At 57.4% G+C, this 19,614-nt stretch overlaps 10 non-coding genes and 4 pseudogenes across 10 annotated transcripts; all 14 read right to left on the bottom strand.

Annotated features, from left to right (window-relative positions):
• Positions 1-821: 821 nt before the first annotated feature.
• Positions 822-935, bottom strand: LOC146637613 (5S ribosomal RNA; annotated as a pseudogene).
• A 1,022-nt stretch (positions 936-1,957) lies between these two features.
• On the bottom strand, positions 1,958-2,076 carry LOC146637612 (5S ribosomal RNA). The gene has a single exon (XR_014905615.1). It is a non-coding gene; the product is annotated as a 5S ribosomal RNA (ribosomal RNA).
• A 781-nt stretch (positions 2,077-2,857) lies between these two features.
• Positions 2,858-2,976, bottom strand: LOC146637611 (5S ribosomal RNA). The gene has a single exon (XR_014905994.1). It is a non-coding gene; the product is annotated as a 5S ribosomal RNA (ribosomal RNA).
• Positions 2,977-5,538: 2,562 nt separating this feature from the next.
• Positions 5,539-5,657, bottom strand: LOC146637610 (5S ribosomal RNA). The gene has a single exon (XR_014905625.1). It is a non-coding gene; the product is annotated as a 5S ribosomal RNA (ribosomal RNA).
• A 1,450-nt stretch (positions 5,658-7,107) lies between these two features.
• LOC146637609 (5S ribosomal RNA) lies at positions 7,108-7,226 on the bottom strand (annotated as a pseudogene).
• A 1,961-nt stretch (positions 7,227-9,187) lies between these two features.
• On the bottom strand, positions 9,188-9,306 carry LOC146637608 (5S ribosomal RNA). The gene has a single exon (XR_014905540.1). It is a non-coding gene; the product is annotated as a 5S ribosomal RNA (ribosomal RNA).
• Positions 9,307-10,127: 821 nt separating this feature from the next.
• On the bottom strand, positions 10,128-10,241 carry LOC146637607 (5S ribosomal RNA; annotated as a pseudogene).
• A 1,022-nt stretch (positions 10,242-11,263) lies between these two features.
• LOC146637606 (5S ribosomal RNA) lies at positions 11,264-11,382 on the bottom strand. Its single transcript, XR_014905614.1, has one exon. It is a non-coding gene; the product is annotated as a 5S ribosomal RNA (ribosomal RNA).
• A 1,022-nt stretch (positions 11,383-12,404) lies between these two features.
• On the bottom strand, positions 12,405-12,523 carry LOC146637605 (5S ribosomal RNA). The gene has a single exon (XR_014905565.1). It is a non-coding gene; the product is annotated as a 5S ribosomal RNA (ribosomal RNA).
• Positions 12,524-14,681: 2,158 nt separating this feature from the next.
• Positions 14,682-14,800, bottom strand: LOC146637604 (5S ribosomal RNA). The gene has a single exon (XR_014905538.1). It is a non-coding gene; the product is annotated as a 5S ribosomal RNA (ribosomal RNA).
• An 821-nt stretch (positions 14,801-15,621) lies between these two features.
• LOC146637603 (5S ribosomal RNA) lies at positions 15,622-15,735 on the bottom strand (annotated as a pseudogene).
• A 1,022-nt stretch (positions 15,736-16,757) lies between these two features.
• Positions 16,758-16,876, bottom strand: LOC146637602 (5S ribosomal RNA). The gene has a single exon (XR_014905613.1). It is a non-coding gene; the product is annotated as a 5S ribosomal RNA (ribosomal RNA).
• A 1,022-nt stretch (positions 16,877-17,898) lies between these two features.
• Positions 17,899-18,017, bottom strand: LOC146637601 (5S ribosomal RNA). Its single transcript, XR_014905564.1, has one exon. It is a non-coding gene; the product is annotated as a 5S ribosomal RNA (ribosomal RNA).
• Positions 18,018-19,081: 1,064 nt separating this feature from the next.
• On the bottom strand, positions 19,082-19,200 carry LOC146637600 (5S ribosomal RNA). Its single transcript, XR_014905624.1, has one exon. It is a non-coding gene; the product is annotated as a 5S ribosomal RNA (ribosomal RNA).
• Positions 19,201-19,614: the final 414 nt, after the last annotated feature.

Raw genomic sequence — 19,614 nt, 5'->3', positions numbered from 1 at the left:
TGCTGGCGCCAGCACAATGTCTCAATTTATGGATTCAAGTGATTAGGTGGCAAGTACCTGAAGTTACGAAGACAATCCTATAACCATACCTGCATGTTTGCATAATACCCTAACCCAAAGGCTCAGTTTGGCATTTATCCAACAGCACAGGCCCTGGATTGTTGAAGATGGCCTCAGGAACCAGCACAGGGCCTGGTGTGTTGTACATGGCCACAGCAAGCAGCACAGGGCCTGGTTTGGTGAAGATGGCCTCGGCCAGAAGCACAGGGCCTGGTGTGATATGAGTGGCCTGAGCAAGAGCCACAGGCCCTGGTGTGTTGTAAGTGGCCTCAGCCAGCAGCCACAGGCCCTGGTGTGGTGTAGGTGGCCTCAGCCAGCAGCCACAGGCCCTTGTGTGGTGTAAGTGGCCTCAGCCAGCAGCCACAGGCCCTGGTGTGGTGTAAGTGGCCTCAGCCAGTGCCACAGGCCCTGGTGTGGTGTAAGTGGCCTGAGCAAGAGCCACAGACCCTGGTGTGGTGTAATTGGCCTCAATAGCAACTAAGGCCCTGGTGTGGTGTAAGTGGCCTCAGCCAGCAGCCACAGGCCCTGGTGTGGTGTAAGTGGCCTCAGCCAGCAGTCACAGGCCCTGATGTGGTGTAAGTGGCCCCAGCCGGTCACTCAGGCCCTGGTGTGGTGTAGGTGGCATCAGCTAGCAGCACAAGACATTGGAAAACAGCCAAAAGCAATGTCGTTAATGTGCCCTCATTAATGGGGAGCTGCTTTTGGTCTTTTAATACACTCCTTCTCTGGATCAAAAGCGGTTCAATGACATGAAAATCAAAGGCTTACAGCACCAGGTATTCCCAGGCAGTCTCCCATCCAAGTACTAACCAAGCCCAGCCCAGCTTCCGAGATCAGACGAGGTCGGGCGTGCTCAGGGTGGTATGGCCGTAAGCTGCTGGCCCCAGCACAATGTCTCAATTTATGGATTCAAGTGATTAGGTGGCAAGTACCTGAAGTTACGAAGACAATCCTATAACCATACCTGCATGTTTGCATAATACCCTAACCCAAAGGCTCAGTTTGGCATTTATCCAACAGCACAGGCCCTGGATTGTTGAAGATGGCCTCAAGAACCAGCACAGGACCTGGTGTGTTTTACATGGCCACAGCAAGCAGCACAGGGCCTGGTTTGGTGAAGATGGCCTCAGCAAGCAGCCACAGGCCCTGGTTTGGTGTAAGTGGCCTCAGCCAGCAGCCACAGGCCCTGGTGTGTTGTAAGTGGCCTCAGCCAGCAGCCACAGGCCCTGGTGTGGTCTAAGTGGCCTGAGCAAGAGCCACAGGGCCTGGTTTGGTGAAGATGGCCTCGGCCAGAAGCGCAGGGCCTGGTGTGATGTGAGTGGCCTGAGCAAGAGCCACAGGCCCTGGTGTGGTGTAAGTGGCCTCAGCCAGCAGCCACAGGCCCTGGTGTGGTGTAAGTCGCCTCAGCCAGAAGCCACAGGCACTGGTGTGGTGTAAGTGGCCTCAGCCAGCAGCAAAAGGGCCCTGGTGTGGTGTAAGTCGCCTCAGCCAGCAGCCACAGGCCCTGGTGTGGTGTAGGTGGCCTCAGCCAGCAGCCACAGGCCCTGGTGTGGTGTAAGTGGCCTCAATAGCAACTAAGGCCCTGGTGTGGTGTAAGTGGCTTCAGCCAGCAGCCACAGGCTCTGGTGTGGTGTAACTGGCCTCAGCCAGCAGCCACAGGCCCTGGTGTGGTGTAAGTGGCCTCAGCCAGAGCCACAGGCCCTGATGTGGTGTAAGTGGCCCCAGCCAGTCACTCAGGCCCTGGTGTGGTGTAGGTGGCATCAGCTAGCAGCACAAGACATTGGAAAAGAGCCAAAAGCAATGTCGTTAATGTGCCCTCATTAATGGGCAGATGCTTTTGGTCTTTTAATACACCCCTTCTCTGGATCAAAAGCGGTTCAATGACATGAAAAGGAAAGGCTTACAGCACCAGGGATTCCCAGGCAGTCTCCCATCCAAGTACTAACCAAGGCCAGCCCTGCTTAGCTTCCGAGATCAGACGAGGTCGGGCGTGCTCAGGGTGGTATGGCCGTAAGCTGCTGGCCCCAGCACAATGTCTCAATTTATGGATTCAAGTGATTAGGTGGCAAGTACCTGAAGTTACGAAGACAATCCTATAACCATACCTGCATGTTTGCATAATACCCTAACCCAAAGGCTCAGTTTGGCATTTATCCAACAGCACAGGCCCTGGATTGTTGAAGATGGCCTCAAGAACCAGCACAGGACCTGGTGTGTTTTACATGGCCACAGCAAGCAGCACAGGGCCTGGTTTGGTGAAGATGGCCTCAGCAAGCAGCCACAGGCCCTGGTTTGGTGTAAGTGGCCTCAGCCAGCAGCCACAGGCCCTGGTGTGTTGTAAGTGGCCTCAGCCAGCAGCCACAGGCCCTGGTGTGGTCTAAGTGGCCTCAGCCAGTGCCACAGGCCCTGGTGTGGTGTAAGTGGCCTGAGCAAGAGCCACAGACCCTGGTGTGGTGTAATTGGCCTCAATAGCAACTAATGCCCTGGTGTGGTGTAGGTGGCCTCAGCCAGCAGCCACAGGCCCTGGTGTGGTGTAAGTGGCCTCAGCCAGTGCCACAGGCCCTGGTGTGGTGTAAGTGGCCTGAGCAAGAGCCACAGGCCCTGGTGTGGTGTAAGTGGCCCCAGCCGGTCACTCAGGCCCTTGTGTGGTGTAGGTTGCATCAGCTAGCAGCACAAGACATTGGAAAAGAGCCAAAAGCAATGTCGTTAATGTGCCCTCATTAATGGGCAGATGCTTTTGGTCTTTTAATACACCCCTTCTCTGGATCAAAAGCGGTTCAATGACATGAAAATGAAAGGCTTACAGCACCAGGTATTCCCAGGCAGTCTCCCATCCAAGTACTAACCAAGCCCAGCCCTGCTTAGCTTCCGAGATCAGACGAGGTCGGGCGTGCTCAGGGTGGTATGGCCGTAAGCTGCTGGCCCCAGCACAATGTCTCAATTTATGGATTCAAGTGATTAGGTGGCAAGTACCTGAAGTTACGAAGACAATCCTATAACCATACCTGCATGTTTGCATAATACCCTAACCCAAAGGCTCAGTTTGGCATTTATCCAACAGCACAGGCCCTGGATTGTTGAAGATGGCCTCTGGAACCAGCACAGGGCGTGGTGTGTTGTACATGGCCACAGCAAGCAGCACAGGGCCTGGTTTGGTGAAGATGGCCTCGGCCAGAAGCACAGGGCCTGGCGTGATATGAGTGGCCTGAGCAAGAGCCACAGGCCCTGGTGTGGTGTAAGTGGCCTGAGCAAGAGCCACAGGCCCTGGTGTGGTGTAAGTGGCCTGAGCAAGAGCCACAGGCCCTGGTGTGGTGTAAGTGGTCTCAGCCAGCAGCCACAGGCCCTGGTGTGGTGTAAGTGGCCTCAGCCAGTGCCACAGGCCCTGGTGTGGTGTAAGTGGCCTGAGCAAGAGCCACAGGCCCTGGTGTGGTGTAATTGGTCTCAGCCAGAGCCACAGGCCCTGGTGTGGTGTAAGTGGCCTCAGCCAGCAGCCACAGGCTCTGGTGTGGTGTAAGTGGCCTCAGCCAGCAGCCACAGGCCCTGGTGTGGTTTAAGTGGCCACAGCCAGCAGCCACAGGCCCTGGTGTGGTCTAAGTGGCCTCAGCCAGTGCCACAGGCCCTGGTGTGGTGTAAGTGGCCTCAGCCAGAGCCACAGGCCCTGATGTGGTGTAAGTGGCCCCAGCCGGTCACTCACGCCCTGGTGTGGTGTAGGTGGCATCAGCTAGCAGCACAGGGCCTGGTTTGGTGAAGAGAGCCTCGGCCAGAAGCGCAGGGCCTGGTGTGATGTGAGTGGCCTGAGCAAGAGCCACAGGCACTGGTGTGGTGTAAGTCGCCTCAGCCAGAAGCCACAGGCACTGGTGTGGTGTAAGTGGCCTCAGCCAGCAGCAAAAGGGCCCTGGTGTGGTGTAAGTCGCCTCAGCCAGCAGCCACAGGCCCTGGTGGGGTGTAGGTGGCCTCAGCCAGCAGCCACAGGCCCTGGTGTGGTGTAAGTGGCCACAGCCAGCAGCCACAGGCCCTTGTGTGGTGTAAGTGGCCTCAGCCAGCAGCCACAGGCCTTGGTGTGGTGTAAGTGGCCTCAGCCAGTGCCACAGGCCCTGGTGTGGTGTAATTGGCCTGAGCAAGAGCCACAGGCCCTGGTGTGGTGTAAGTGGCCTGAGCAAGAGCCACAGGCCCTGGTGTGGTGTAAGTGGCCTGAGCAAGAGCCACAGGCCCTGGTGTGGTGTAAGTGGTCTCAGCCAGCAGCCACAGGCCCTGGTGTGGTGTAGGTGGCCTCAGCCAGCAGCCACAGGCCCTTGTGTGGTGTAAGTGGCCTCAGCCAGCAGCCACAGGCCCTGGTGTGGTGTAAGTGGCCTCAGCCAGTGCCACAAGCCCTGGTGTGGTGTAAGTGGCCTGAGCAAGAGCCACAGACCCTGGTGTGGTGTAATTGGCCTCAATAGCAACTAAGGCCCTGGTGTGGTGTAAGTCGCCTCAGTCAGCAGCCACAGGCCCTGGTGTGGTGTAGGTGGCCTCAGCCAGCAGCCACAGGCCCTGGTGTGGTGTAAGTGGCCTCAGCCAGCAGCCACAGGCCCTGGTGTGTTGTAAGTGGCCTCAGCCAGCAGCCACAGGCCCTGGTGTGGTGTAGGTGGCCTCAGCCAGCAGCCACAGGCCCTTGTGTGGTGTAAGTGGCCTCAGCCAGCAGCCACAGGCCCTGGTGTGGTGTAAGTGGCCTCAGCCAGTGCCACAGGCCCTGGTGTGGTGTAAGTGGCCTGAGCAAGAGCCACAGACCCTGGTGTGGTGTAATTGGCCTCAATAGCAACTAAGGCCCTGGTGTGGTGTAAGTGGCCTCAGCCAGCAGCCACAGGCCCTGGTGTGGTGTAAGTGGCCTCAGCCAGCAGTCACAGGCCCTGATGTGGTGTAAGTGGCCCCAGCCAGCAGCCACAGGCCCTGGTGTGGTGTAGGTGGCCTCAGCCAGCAGCAAAAGTGCCCTGGTGTGGTGTAAGTCGCCTCAGCCAGCAGCCACAGGCCCTGGTGTGGTGTAGGTGGCCTCAGCCAGCAGCAAAAGGGCCCTGGTGTGGTGTAGGTCGCCTCAGCCAGCAGCCACAGGCCCTGGTGTGGTGTAGGTGGCCTCAGCCAGCAGCCACAGGCCCTGGTGTGGTGTAAGTGGCCTCAATAGCAACTAAGGCCCTGGTGTGGTGTAAGTGGCTTCAGCCAGCAGCCACAGGCCCTGGTGTGGTGTAAGTGGCCTCAGCCAGCAGCCACAGGCCCTGGTGTGGTGTAAGTGGCCTCAGCCAGAGCCACAGGCCCTGATGTGGTGTAAGTGGCCCCAGCCGGTCACTCAGGCCCTGGTGTGGTGTAGGTGGCATCAGCTAGCAGCACAAGACATTGGAAAAGAGCCAAAAGCAGTGTCGTTAATGTGCCCTCATTAATGGGCAGCTGCTTTTGGTCTTTTAATACACCCCTTCTCTGGATCAAAAGCGGTTCAATGACATGAAAATGAAAGGCTTACAGCACCAGGTATTCCCAGGCAGTCTGCCATCCAAGTACTAACCAAGCCCAGCCCTGCTTAGCTTCCGAGATCAGACGAGGTCGGGCGTGCTCAGGGTGGTATGGCCGTAAGCTGCGGGCCCCAGCACAATGTCTCAATTTATGGATTCAAGTGATTAGGTGGCAAGTACCTGAAGTTACGAAGACAATCCTATAACCATACCTGCATGTTTGCATAATACCCTAACCCAAAGGCTCAGTTTGGCATTTATCCAACAGCACAGGCCCTGGATTGTTGAAGATGGCCTCTGGAACCAGCACAGGGCCTGGTGTGTTGTACATGGCCACAGCAAGCAGCACAGGGCCTGGTTTGGTGAAGATGGCCTCGGCCAGAAGCACAGGGCCTGGCGTGATATGAGTGGCCTGAGCAAGAGCCACAGGCCCTGGTGTGGTGTAAGTGGCCTGAGCAAGAGCCACAGGCCCTGGTGTGGTGTAAGTGGCCTGAGCAAGAGCCACAGGCCCTGGTGTGGTGTAAGTGGCCTGAGCAAGAGCCACAGGCCCTGGTGTGGTGTAAGTGGTCTCAGCCAGCAGCCACAGGCCCTGGTGTGGTGTAGGTGGCCTCAGCCAGCAGCCACAGGCCCTTGTGTGGTGTAAGTGGCCTCAGCCAGCAGCCACAGGCCCTGGTGTGGTGTAAGTGGCCTCAGCCAGTGCCACAGGCCCTGGTGTGGTGTAAGTGGCCTGAGCAAGAGCCACAGACCCTGGTGTGGTGTAATTGGCCTCAATAGCAACTAAGGCCCTGGTGTGGTGTAGGTGGCCTCAGCCAGCAGCCACAGGCCCTGGTGTGGTGTAAGTGGCCTCAGCCAGAGCCACAGGCCCTGATGTGGTGTAAGTGGCCTCAATAGCAAATAAGGCCCTGGTGTGGTGTAAGTGGCCTGAGCAAGAGCCACAGGGCCTGGTTTGGTGAAGATGGCCTCGGCCAGAAGCGCAGGGCCTGGTGTGATGTGAGTGGCCTGAGCAAGAGCCACAGGCCCTGGTGTGGTGTAAGTGGCCTCAGCCAGCAGCCACAGGCCCTGGTGTGGTGTAAGTCGCCTCAGCCAGAAGCCACAGGCACTGGTGTGGTGTAAGTGGCCTCAGCCAGCAGCAAAAGTGCCCTGGTGTGGTGTAAGTCGCCTCAGCCAGCAGCCACAGGCCCTGGTGTGGTGTAGGTGGCCTCAGCCAGCAGCCACAGGCCCTGGTGTGGTGTAAGTGGCCTCAATAGCAACTAAGGCCCTGGTGTGGTGTAAGTGGCTTCAGCCAGCAGCCACAGGCTCTGGTGTGGTGTAAGTGGCCTCAGCCAGCAGCCACAGGCCCTGGTGTGGTGTAAGTGGCCTCAGCCAGAGCCACAGGCCCTGATGTGGTGTAAGTGGCCCCAGCCGGTCACTCAGGCCCTGGTGTGGTGTAGGTGGCATCAGCTAGCAGCACAAGACATTGGAAAAGAGCCAAAAGCAGTGTCGTTAATGTGCCCTCATTAATGGGCAGCTGCTTTTGGTCTTTTAATACACCCCTTCTCTGGATCAAAAGCGGTTCAATGACATGAAAATGAAAGGCTTACAGCACCAGGTATTCCCAGGCAGTCTCCCATACAAGTACTAACCAAGACCAGCCCTGCTTAGCTTCCGAGATCAGACGAGGTCGGGCGTGCTCAGGGTGGTATGGCCGTAAGCTGCTGGCGCCACCACCATGTCTCAATTTATGGATTCAAGTGATTAGGTGGCAAGTACCTGAAGTTACGAAGACAATCCTATAACCATACCTGCATGTTTGCATAATACCCTAACCCAAAGGCTCAGTTTGGCATTTATCCAACAGCACAGGCCCTGGATTGTTGAAGATGGCCTCAAGAACCAGCAGAGGACCTGGTGTGTTTTACATGGCCACAGCAAGCAGCACAGGGCCTGGTTTGGTGAAGATGGCCTCAGCAAGCAGCCACAGGCCCTGGTTTGGTGTAAGTGGCCTCAGCCAGCAGCCACAGGCCCTGGTGTGTTGTAAGTGGCCTCAGCCAGCAGCCACAGGCCCTGGTGTGGTCTAAGTGGCCTCAGCCAGTGCCACAGGCCCTGGTGTGGTGTAAGTGGCCTGAGCAAGAGCCACAGGCCCTGGTGTGGTGTGGTGTAAGTGGCCTCAGCCAGCAGCCACAGGCCCTGGTGTGGTGTAAGTGGCCTGAGCAAGTGCCACAGGCCCTGGTGTGGTGTAAGTGGCCTAAGCCAGAGCCACAGGCCCTGGTGTGGTGTAAGTGGCCTCAATAGCAAATAAGGCCCTGGTGTGGTGTAAGTGGCCTGAGCAAGAGCCACAGGGCCTGGTTTGGTGAAGATGGCCTCAGGAACCAGCACAGGGCCTGGTGTGTTGTACATGGCCACAGCAAGCAGCAGAGGGCCTGGTGTGGTGAAGATGGCCTCGGCCAGAAGCACAGGGCCTGGCGTGATATGAGTGGCCTGAGCAAGAGCCACAGGCCCTGGTGTGGTGTAAGTGGCCTGAGCAAGAGCCACAGGCCCTGGTGTGGTGTAAGTGGCCTGAGCAAGAGCCACAGGCCCTGGTGTGGTGTAAGTGGCCTGAGCAAGAGCCACAGGCCCTATTGTGGTGTAAGTGGTCTCAGCCAGCAGCCACAGGCCCTTGTGTGGTGTAGGTGGCCTCAGCCAGCAGCCACAGGCCCTTGTGTGGTGTAAGTGGCCTCAGCCAGCAGCCACAGGCCCTGGTGTGGTGTAAGTGGCCTCAGCCAGTGCCACAGGCCCTGGTGTGGTGTAAGTGGCCTGAGCAAGAGCCACAGACCCTGGTGTGGTGTAATTGGCCTCAATAGCAACTAAGGCCCTGGTGTGGTGTAGGTGGCCTCAGCCAGCAGCCACAGGCCCTGGTGTGGTGTAAGTGGCCTCAGCCAGAGCCACAGGCCCTGATGTGGTGTAAGTGGCCTCAGCCAGTGCCACAGGCCCTGGTGTGGTGTAAGTGGCCTGAGCAAGAGCCACAGACCCTGGTGTGGTGTAAGTGGCCTGAGCAAGTGCCACAGGCCCTGGTGTGGTGTAAGTGGCCTCAATAGCAAATAAGGCCCTGGTGTGGTGTAAGTGGCCTGAGCAAGAGCCACAGGGCCTGGTTTGGTGAAGATGGCCTCGGCCAGAAGCGCAGGGCCTGGTGTGATGTGAGTGGCCTCAGTCAGCAGCCACAGGCCCTGGTGTGGTGTAGGTGGCCTCAGCCAGCAGCCACAGGCCCTGGTTTGGTGTAAGTGGCCTCAGCCAGCAGCCACAGGCCCTGGTGTGGTGTAAGTGGCCTCAGCCAGCAGCCACAGGCCCTGGTGTGGTGTAAGTGGCCTCAGCCAGTGCCACAGGCCCTGGTGTGGTGTAAGTGGCCTGAGCAAGAGCCACAGACCCTGGTGTGGTGTAATTTGCCTCAATAGCAACTAATGCCCTGGTGTGGTGTAGGTGGCCTCAGCCAGCAGCCACAGGCCCTGGTGTGGTGTAAGTGGCCTCAGCCAGCAGCCACAGGCCCTGGTGTGGTGTAAGTGGCCTCAGCCAGAGCCACAGGCCCTGATGTGGTGTAAGTGGCCCCAGCCGGTCACTCAGGCCCTTGTGTGGTGTAGGTTGCATCAGCTAGCAGCACAAGACATTGGAAAAGAGCCAAAAGCAATGACATGAAAAGGAAAGGCTTACAGCACCAGGTATTCCCAGGCAGTCTCCCATCCAAGTACTAACCAAGCCCAGCCCTGCTTAGCTTCCGAGATCAGACGAGGTCGGGCGTGCTCAGAGTGGTATGGCCGTAAGCTGCTGGCGCCAGCACAATGTCTCAATTTATGGATTCAAGTGATTAGGTGGCAAGTACCTGAAGTTACGAAGACAATCCTATAACCATACCTGCATGTTTGCATAATACCCTAACCCAAAGGCTCAGTTTGGCATTTATCCAACAGCACAGGCCCTGGATTGTTGAAGATGGCCTCAGGAACCAGCACAGGGCCTGGTGTGTTGTACATGGCCACAGCAAGCAGCACAGGGCCTGGTTTGGTGAAGATGGCCTCGGCCAGAAGCACAGGGCCTGGTGTGATATGAGTGGCCTGAGCAAGAGCCACAGGCCCTGGTGTGTTGTAAGTGGCCTCAGCCAGCAGCCACAGGCCCTGGTGTGGTGTAGGTGGCCTCAGCCAGCAGCCACAGGCCCTTGTGTGGTGTAAGTGGCCTCAGCCAGCAGCCACAGGCCCTGGTGTGGTGTAAGTGGCCTCAGCCAGTGCCACAGGCCCTGGTGTGGTGTAAGTGGCCTGAGCAAGAGCCACAGACCCTGGTGTGGTGTAATTGGCCTCAATAGCAACTAAGGCCCTGGTGTGGTGTAAGTGGCCTCAGCCAGCAGCCACAGGCCCTGGTGTGGTGTAAGTGGCCTCAGCCAGCAGTCACAGGCCCTGATGTGGTGTAAGTGGCCCCAGCCGGTCACTCAGGCCCTGGTGTGGTGTAGGTGGCATCAGCTAGCAGCACAAGACATTGGAAAACAGCCAAAAGCAATGTCGTTAATGTGCCCTCATTAATGGGGAGCTGCTTTTGGTCTTTTAATACACTCCTTCTCTGGATCAAAAGCGGTTCAATGACATGAAAATCAAAGGCTTACAGCACCAGGTATTCCCAGGCAGTCTCCCATCCAAGTACTAACCAAGCCCAGCCCAGCTTCCGAGATCAGACGAGGTCGGGCGTGCTCAGGGTGGTATGGCCGTAAGCTGCTGGCCCCAGCACAATGTCTCAATTTATGGATTCAAGTGATTAGGTGGCAAGTACCTGAAGTTACGAAGACAATCCTATAACCATACCTGCATGTTTGCATAATACCCTAACCCAAAGGCTCAGTTTGGCATTTATCCAACAGCACAGGCCCTGGATTGTTGAAGATGGCCTCAAGAACCAGCACAGGACCTGGTGTGTTTTACATGGCCACAGCAAGCAGCACAGGGCCTGGTTTGGTGAAGATGGCCTCAGCAAGCAGCCACAGGCCCTGGTTTGGTGTAAGTGGCCTCAGCCAGCAGCCACAGGCCCTGGTGTGTTGTAAGTGGCCTCAGCCAGCAGCCACAGGCCCTGGTGTGGTCTAAGTGGCCTGAGCAAGAGCCACAGGGCCTGGTTTGGTGAAGATGGCCTCGGCCAGAAGCGCAGGGCCTGGTGTGATGTGAGTGGCCTGAGCAAGAGCCACAGGCCCTGGTGTGGTGTAAGTGGCCTCAGCCAGCAGCCACAGGCCCTGGTGTGGTGTAAGTCGCCTCAGCCAGAAGCCACAGGCACTGGTGTGGTGTAAGTGGCCTCAGCCAGCAGCAAAAGGGCCCTGGTGTGGTGTAAGTCGCCTCAGCCAGCAGCCACAGGCCCTGGTGTGGTGTAGGTGGCCTCAGCCAGCAGCCACAGGCCCTGGTGTGGTGTAAGTGGCCTCAATAGCAACTAAGGCCCTGGTGTGGTGTAAGTGGCTTCAGCCAGCAGCCACAGGCTCTGGTGTGGTGTAACTGGCCTCAGCCAGCAGCCACAGGCCCTGGTGTGGTGTAAGTGGCCTCAGCCAGAGCCACAGGCCCTGATGTGGTGTAAGTGGCCCCAGCCAGTCACTCAGGCCCTGGTGTGGTGTAGGTGGCATCAGCTAGCAGCACAAGACATTGGAAAAGAGCCAAAAGCAATGTCGTTAATGTGCCCTCATTAATGGGCAGATGCTTTTGGTCTTTTAATACACCCCTTCTCTGGATCAAAAGCGGTTCAATGACATGAAAAGGAAAGGCTTACAGCACCAGGGATTCCCAGGCAGTCTCCCATCCAAGTACTAACCAAGGCCAGCCCTGCTTAGCTTCCGAGATCAGACGAGGTCGGGCGTGCTCAGGGTGGTATGGCCGTAAGCTGCTGGCCCCAGCACAATGTCTCAATTTATGGATTCAAGTGATTAGGTGGCAAGTACCTGAAGTTACGAAGACAATCCTATAACCATACCTGCATGTTTGCATAATACCCTAACCCAAAGGCTCAGTTTGGCATTTATCCAACAGCACAGGCCCTGGATTGTTGAAGATGGCCTCAAGAACCAGCACAGGACCTGGTGTGTTTTACATGGCCACAGCAAGCAGCACAGGGCCTGGTTTGGTGAAGATGGCCTCAGCAAGCAGCCACAGGCCCTGGTTTGGTGTAAGTGGCCTCAGCCAGCAGCCACAGGCCCTGGTGTGTTGTAAGTGGCCTCAGCCAGCAGCCACAGGCCCTGGTGTGGTCTAAGTGGCCTGAGCAAGAGCCACAGGGCCTGGTTTGGTGAAGATGGCCTCGGCTAGAAGCGCAGGGCCTGGTGTGATGTGAGTGGCCTGAGCAAGAGCCACAGGCCCTGGTGTGGTGTAAGTGGCCTCAGCCAGCAGCCACAGGCCCTGGTGTGGTGTAAGTCGCCTCAGCCAGAAGCCACAGGCACTGGTGTGGTGTAAGTGGCCTCAGCCAGCAGCAAAAGGGCCCTGGTGTGGTGTAAGTCGCCTCAGCCAGCAGCCACAGGCCCTGGTGTGGTGTAGGTGGCCTCAGCCAGCAGCCACAGGCCCTGGTGTGGTGTAATTGGCCTCAATAGCAACTAAGGCCCTGGTGTGGTGTAAGTGGCTTCAGCCAGCAGCCACAGGCTCTGGTGTGGTGTAACTGGCCTCAGCCAGCAGCCACAGGCCCTGGTGTGGTGTAAGTGGCCTCAGCCAGAGCCACAGGCCCTGATGTGGTGTAAGTGGCCCCAGCCGGTCACTCAGGCCCTGGTGTGGTGTAGGTGGCATCAGCTAGCAGCACAAGACATTGGAAAAGAGCCAAAAGCAATGTCGTTAATGTGCCCTCATTAATGGGCAGATGCTTTTGGTCTTTTAATACACCCCTTCTCTGGATCAAAAGCGGTTCAATGACATGAAAAGGAAAGGCTTACAGCACCAGGCATTCCCAGGCAGTCTCCCATCCAAGTACTAACCAAGCCCAGCCCTGCTTAGCTTCCGAGATCAGACGAGGTCGGGCGTGCTCAGGGTGGTATGGCCGTAAGCTGCTGGCCCCAGCACAATGTCTCAATTTATGGATTCAAGTGATTAGGTGGCAAGTACCTGAAGTTACGAAGACAATCCTATAACCATACCTGCATGTTTGCATAATACCCTAACCCAAAGGCTCAGTTTGGCATTTATCCAACAGCACAGGCCCTGGATTGTTGAAGATGGCCTCAGGAACCAGCACAGGGCCTGGTGTGTTGTACATGGCCACAGCAAGCAGCACAGGGCCTGGTTTGGTGAAGATGGCCTCAGCCAGAAGCGCAGGGCCTGGTGTGATGTGAGTGGCCTGAGCAAGAGCCACAGGCCCTGGTGTGGTGTAAGTGGCTTCAGCCAGCAGCCACAGGCTCTGGTGTGGTGTAAGTGGCCTCAGCCAGCAGCCACAGGCCCTGGTGTGGTGTAAGTGGCCTCAGCCAGCAGCCACAGGCCCTGGTGTGGTGTAAGTGGCCTCAGCCAGCAGTCACAGGCCCTGATGTGGTGTAAGTGGCCCCAGCCAGCAGCCACAGGCCCTGGTGTGGTGTAGGTGGCCTCAGCCAGCAGCAAAAGTGCCCTGGTGTGGTGTAAGTCGCCTCAGCCAGCAGCCACAGGCCCTGGTGTGGTGTAGGTGGCCTCAGCCAGCAGCAAAAGGGCCCTGGTGTGGTGTAGGTCGCCTCAGCCAGCAGCCACAGGCCCTGGTGTGGTGTAGGTGGCCTCAGCCAGCAGCCACAGGCCCTGGTGTGGTGTAAGTGGCCTCAATAGCAACTAAGGCCCTGGTGTGGTGTAAGTGGCCTCAATAGCAAATAAGGCCCTGGTGTGGTGTAAGTGGCCTGAGCAAGAGCCACAGGGCCTGGTTTGGTGAAGATGGCCTCAGGAACCAGCACAGGGCCTGGTGTGTTGTACATGGCCACAGCAAGCAGCAGAGGGCCTGGTGTGGTGAAGATGGCCTCGGCCAGAAGCACAGGGCCTGGCGTGATATGAGTGGCCTGAGCAAGAGCCACAGGCCCTGGTGTGGTGTAAGTGGCCTGAGCAAGAGCCACAGGCCCTGGTGTGGTGTAAGTGGCCTGAGCAAGAGCCACAGGCCCTGGTGTGGTGTAAGTGGCCTGAGCAAGAGCCACAGGCCCTATTGTGGTGTAAGTGGTCTCAGCCAGCAGCCACAGGCCCTTGTGTGGTGTAGGTGGCCTCAGCCAGCAGCCACAGGCCCTTGTGTGGTGTAAGTGGCCTCAGCCAGCAGCCACAGGCCCTGGTGTGGTGTAAGTGGCCTCAGCCAGTGCCACAGGCCCTGGTGTGGTGTAAGTGGCCTGAGCAAGAGCCACAGACCCTGGTGTGGTGTAATTGGCCTCAATAGCAACTAAGGCCCTGGTGTGGTGTAGGTGGCCTCAGCCAGCAGCCACAGGCCCTGGTGTGGTGTAAGTGGCCTCAGCCAGAGCCACAGGCCCTGATGTGGTGTAAGTGGCCTCAGCCAGTGCCACAGGCCCTGGTGTGGTGTAAGTGGCCTGAGCAAGAGCCACAGACCCTGGTGTGGTGTAAGTGGCCTGAGCAAGTGCCACAGGCCCTGGTGTGGTGTAAGTGGCCTCAATAGCAAATAAGGCCCTGGTGTGGTGTAAGTGGCCTGAGCAAGAGCCACAGGGCCTGGTTTGGTGAAGATGGCCTCGGCCAGAAGCGCAGGGCCTGGTGTGATGTGAGTGGCCTCAGTCAGCAGCCACAGGCCCTGGTGTGGTGTAGGTGGCCTCAGCCAGCAGCCACAGGCCCTGGTTTGGTGTAAGTGGCCTCAGCCAGCAGCCACAGGCCCTGGTGTGGTGTAAGTGGCCTCAGCCAGCAGCCACAGGCCCTGGTGTGGTGTAAGTGGCCTCAGCCAGTGCCACAGGCCCTGGTGTGGTGTAAGTGGCCTGAGCAAGAGCCACAGACCCTGGTGTGGTGTAATTTGCCTCAATAGCAACTAATGCCCTGGTGTGGTGTAGGTGGCCTCAGCCAGCAGCCACAGGCCCTGGTGTGGTGTAAGTGGCCTCAGCCAGCAGCCACAGGCCCTGGTGTGGTGTAAGTGGCCTCAGCCAGAGCCACAGGCCCTGATGTGGTGTAAGTGGCCCCAGCCGGTCACTCAGGCCCTTGTGTGGTGTAGGTTGCATCAGCTAGCAGCACAAGACATTGGAAAAGAGCCAAAAGCAATGACATGAAAAGGAAAGGCTTACAGCACCAGGTATTCCCAGGCAGTCTCCCATCCAAGTACTAACCAAGCCCAGCCCTGCTTAGCTTCCGAGATCAGACGAGGTCGGGCGTGCTCAGAGTGGTATGGCCGTAAGCTGCTGGCGCCAGCACAATGTCTCAATTTATGGATTCAAGTGATTAGGTGGCAAGTACCTGAAGTTACGAAGACAATCCTATAACCATACCTGCATGTTTGCATAATACCCTAACCCAAAGGCTCAGTTTGGCATTTATCCAACAGCACAGGCCCTGGATTGTTGAAGATGGCCTCAGGAACCAGCACAGGGCCTGGTGTGTTGTACATGGCCACAGCAAGCAGCACAGGGCCTGGTTTGGTGAAGATGGCCTCGGCCAGAAGCACAGGGCCTGGTGTGATATGAGTGGCCTGAGCAAGAGCCACAGGCCCTGGTGTGTTGTAAGTGGCCTCAGCCAGCAGCCACAGGCCCTGGTGTGGTGTAGGTGGCCTCAGCCAGCAGCCACAGGCCCTTGTGTGGTGTAAGTGGCCTCAGCCAGCAGCCACAGGCCCTGGTGTGGTGTAAGTGGCCTCAGCCAGTGCCACAGGCCCTGGTGTGGTGTAAGTGGCCTGAGCAAGAGCCACAGACCCTGGTGTGGTGTAATTGGCCTCAATAGCAACTAAGGCCCTGGTGTGGTGTAAGTGGCCTCAGCCAGCAGCCACAGGCCCTGGTGTGGTGTAAGTGGCCTCAGCCAGCAGTCACAGGCCCTGATGTGGTGTAAGTGGCCCCAGCCGGTCACTCAGGCCCTGGTGTGGTGTAGGTGGCATCAGCTAGCAGCACAAGACATTGGAAAACAGCCAAAAGCAATGTCGTTAATGTGCCCTCATTAATGGGGAGCTGCTTTTGGTCTTTTAATACACTCCTTCTCTGGATCAAAAGCGGTTCAATGACATGAAAATCAAAGGCTTACAGCACCAGGTATTCCCAGGCAGTCTCCCATCCAAGTACTAACCAAGCCCAGCCCAGCTTCCGAGATCAGACGAGGTCGGGCGTGCTCAGGGTGGTATGGCCGTAAGCTGCTGGCCCCAGCACAATGTCTCAATTTATGGATTCAAGTGATTAGGTGGCAAGTACCTGAAGTTACGAAGACAATCCTATAACCATACCTGCATGTTTGCATAATACCCTAACCCAAAGGCTCAGTTTGGCATTTATCCAACAGCACAGGCCCTGGATTGTTGAAGATGGCCTCAAGAACCAGCACAGGACCTGGTGTGTTTTACATGGCCACAGCAAGCAGCACAGGGCCTGGTTTGGTGAAGATGGCCTCAGCAAGCAGCCACAGGCCCTGGTTTGGTGTAAGTGGCCTCAGCCAGCAGCCACAGGCCCTGGTGTGTTGTAAGTGGCCTCAGCCAGCAGCCACAGGCCCTGGTGTGGTCTAAGTGGCCTGAGCAAGAGCCACAGGGCCTGGTTTGGTGAAGATGGCCTCGGCCAGAAGCGCAGGGCCTGGTGTGATGTGAGTGGCCTGAGCAAGAGCCACAGGCCCTGGTGTGGTGTAAGTGGCCTCAGCCAGCAGCCACAGGCCCTGGTGTGGTGTAAGTCGCCTCAGCCAGAAGCCACAGGCACTGGTGTGGTGTAAGTGGCCTCAGCCAGCAGCAAAAGGGCCCTGGTGTGGTGTAAGTCGCCTCAGCCAGCAGCCACAGGCCCTGGTGTGGTGTAGGTGGCCTCAGCCAGCAGCCACAGGCCCTGGTGTGGTGTAAGTGGCCTCAATAGCAACTAAGGCCCTGGTGTGGTGTAAGTGGCTTCAGCCAGCAGCCACAGGCTCTGGTGTGGTGTAACTGGCCTCAGCCAGCAGCCACAGGCCCTGGTGTGGTGTAAGTGGCCTCAGCCAGAGCCACAGGCCCTGATGTGGTGTAAGTGGCCCCAGCCAGTCACTCAGGCCCTGGTGTGGTGTAGGTGGCATCAGCTAGCAGCACAAGACATTGGAAAAGAGCCAAAAGCAATGTCGTTAATGTGCCCTCATTAATGGGCAGATGCTTTTGGTCTTTTAATACACCCCTTCTCTGGATCAAAAGCGGTTCAATGACATGAAAAGGAAAGGCTTACAGCACCAGGGATTCCCAGGCAGTCTCCCATCCAAGTACTAACCAAGGCCAGCCCTGCTTAGCTTCCGAGATCAGACGAGGTCGGGCGTGCTCAGGGTGGTATGGCCGTAAGCTGCTGGCCCCAGCACAATGTCTCAATTTATGGATTCAAGTGATTAGGTGGCAAGTACCTGAAGTTACGAAGACAATCCTATAACCATACCTGCATGTTTGCATAATACCCTAACCCAAAGGCTCAGTTTGGCATTTATCCAACAGCACAGGCCCTGGATTGTTGAAGATGGCCTCAAGAACCAGCACAGGACCTGGTGTGTTTTACATGGCCACAGCAAGCAGCACAGGGCCTGGTTTGGTGAAGATGGCCTCAGCAAGCAGCCACAGGCCCTGGTTTGGTGTAAGTGGCCTCAGCCAGCAGCCACAGGCCCTGGTGTGTTGTAAGTGGCCTCAGCCAGCAGCCACAGGCCCTGGTGTGGTCTAAGTGGCCTGAGCAAGAGCCACAGGGCCTGGTTTGGTGAAGATGGCCTCGGCTAGAAGCGCAGGGCCTGGTGTGATGTGAGTGGCCTGAGCAAGAGCCACAGGCCCTGGTGTGGTGTAAGTGGCCTCAGCCAGCAGCCACAGGCCCTGGTGTGGTGTAAGTCGCCTCAGCCAGAAGCCACAGGCACTGGTGTGGTGTAAGTGGCCTCAGCCAGCAGCAAAAGGGCCCTGGTGTGGTGTAAGTCGCCTCAGCCAGCAGCCACAGGCCCTGGTGTGGTGTAGGTGGCCTCAGCCAGCAGCCACAGGCCCTGGTGTGGTGTAATTGGCCTCAATAGCAACTAAGGCCCTGGTGTGGTGTAAGTGGCTTCAGCCAGCAGCCACAGGCTCTGGTGTGGTGTAACTGGCCTCAGCCAGCAGCCACAGGCCCTGGTGTGGTGTAAGTGGCCTCAGCCAGAGCCACAGGCCCTGATGTGGTGTAAGTGGCCCCAGCCGGTCACTCAGGCCCTGGTGTGGTGTAGGTGGCATCAGCTAGCAGCACAAGACATTGGAAAAGAGCCAAAAGCAATGTCGTTAATGTGCCCTCATTAATGGGCAGATGCTTTTGGTCTTTTAATACACCCCTTCTCTGGATCAAAAGCGGTTCAATGACATGAAAAGGAAAGGCTTACAGCACCAGGCATTCCCAGGCAGTCTCCCATCCAAGTACTAACCAAGCCCAGCCCTGCTTAGCTTCCGAGATCAGACGAGGTCGGGCGTGCTCAGGGTGGTATGGCCGTAAGCTGCTGGCCCCAGCACAATGTCTCAATTTATGGATTCAAGTGATTAGGTGGCAAGTACCTGAAGTTACGAAGACAATCCTATAACCATACCTGCATGTTTGCATAATACCCTAACCCAAAGGCTCAGTTTGGCATTTATCCAACAGCACAGGCCCTGGATTGTTGAAGATGGCCTCAGGAACCAGCACAGGGCCTGGTGTGTTGTACATGGCCACAGCAAGCAGCACAGGGCCTGGTTTGGTGAAGATGGCCTCAGCCAGAAGCGCAGGGCCTGGTGTGATGTGAGTGGCCTGAGCAAGAGCCACAGGCCCTGGTGTGGTGTAAGTGGCTTCAGCCAGCAGCCACAGGCTCTGGTGTGGTGTAAGTGGCCTCAGCCAGCAGCCACAGGCCCTGGTGTGGTGTAAGTGGCCTCAGCCAGCAGCCACAGGCCCTGGTGTGGTGTAAGTGGCCTCAGCCAGCAGTCACAGACCCTGATGTGGTGTAAGTGGCCCCAGCCAGCAGCCACAGGCCCTGGTGTGGTGTAGGTGGCCTCAGCCAGCAGCAAAAGTGCCCTGGTGTGGTGTAAGTCGCCTCAGCCAGCAGCCACAGGCCCTGGTGTGGTGTAGGTGGCCTCAGCCAGCAGCAAAAGGGCCCTGGTGTGGTGTAGGTCGCCTCAGCCAGCAGCCACAGGCCCTGGTGTGGTGTAGGTGGCCTCAGCCAGCAGCCACAGGCCCTGGTGTGGTGTAAGTGGCCTCAATAGCAACTAAGGCCCTGGTGTGGTGTAAGTGGCTTCAGCCAGCAGCCACAGGCCCTGGTGTGGTGTAAGTGGCCTCAGCCAGCAGCCACAGGCCCTGGTGTGGTGTAAGTGGCCTCAGCCAGAGCCACAGGCCCTGATGTGGTGTAAGTGGCCCCAGCCGGTCACTCAGGCCCTGGTGTGGTGTAGGTGGCATCAGCTAGCAGCACAAGACATTGGAAAAGAGCCAAAAGCAGTGTCGTTAATGTGCCCTCATTAATGGGCAGCTGCTTTTGGTCTTTTAATACACCCCTTCTCTGGATCAAAAGCGGTTCAATGACATGAAAATGAAAGGCTTACAGCACCAGGTATTCCCAGGCAGTCTGCCATCCAAGTACTAACCAAGCCCAGCCCTGCTTAGCTTCCGAGATCAGACGAGGTCGGGCGTGCTCAGGGTGGTATGGCCGTAAGCTGCGGGCCCCAGCACAATGTCTCAATTTATGGATTCAAGTGATTAGGTGGCAAGTACCTGAAGTTACGAAGACAATCCTATAACCATACCTGCATGTTTGCATAATACCCTAACCCAAAGGCTCAGTTTGGCATTTATCCAACAGCACAGGCCCTGGATTGTTGAAGATGGCCTCTGGAACCAGCACAGGGCCTGGTGTGTTGTACATGGCCACAGCAAGCAGCACAGGGCCTGGTTTGGTGAAGATGGCCTCGGCCAGAAGCACAGGGCCTGGCGTGATATGAGTGGCCTGAGCAAGAGCCACAGGCCCTGGTGTGGTGTAAGTGGCCTGAGCAAGAGCCACAGGCCCTGGTGTGGTGTAAGTGGCCTGAGCAAGAGCCACAGGCCCTGGTGTGGTGTAAGTGGCCTGAGCAA

The sequence above is a fragment of the Diplotaxodon limnothrissa genome, linkage group LG3 (genome assembly GCF_057381915.1).
Source record: "Diplotaxodon limnothrissa isolate DT_005_m linkage group LG3, D_limnothrissa_male_GT1.1, whole genome shotgun sequence".
Classification (NCBI taxonomy): domain Eukaryota; kingdom Metazoa; phylum Chordata; class Actinopteri; order Cichliformes; family Cichlidae; genus Diplotaxodon; species Diplotaxodon limnothrissa.
The sequence above is the reverse complement of the archived record's forward strand: the minus strand, read 5'-3'. Positions and strand labels throughout refer to the sequence as shown.